Source organism: Psittacula echo (assembly GCF_963264785.1).
Source record: "Psittacula echo genome assembly, chromosome: 14".
NCBI lineage: Eukaryota > Metazoa > Chordata > Aves > Psittaciformes > Psittacidae > Psittacula > Psittacula echo.
The window spans coordinates 10,568,858-10,569,060 of NC_137750.1; positions in this window are offsets into that span (position 1 = coordinate 10,568,858).

Here is a 203-nt window from a genome sequence, read left to right on the forward strand (position 1 = left end):
GCATCCACCCAGGAATCTCCCCAGAACCAGCCCAGCTGCTTCAAATCTCTTGAAACACTTCCAACAAGGTCCCTTCCAGCCCAAACCCTGCCTTCTCCAAGCGCTGCTAGGATGGACAAGGTGCAAATGCAAACAAAGCCTCTGCAGGAAGGGTCTGGGCTGGGATGTGGATGGCCAAGCAGATGGTCCCTGGCACTGTTGGG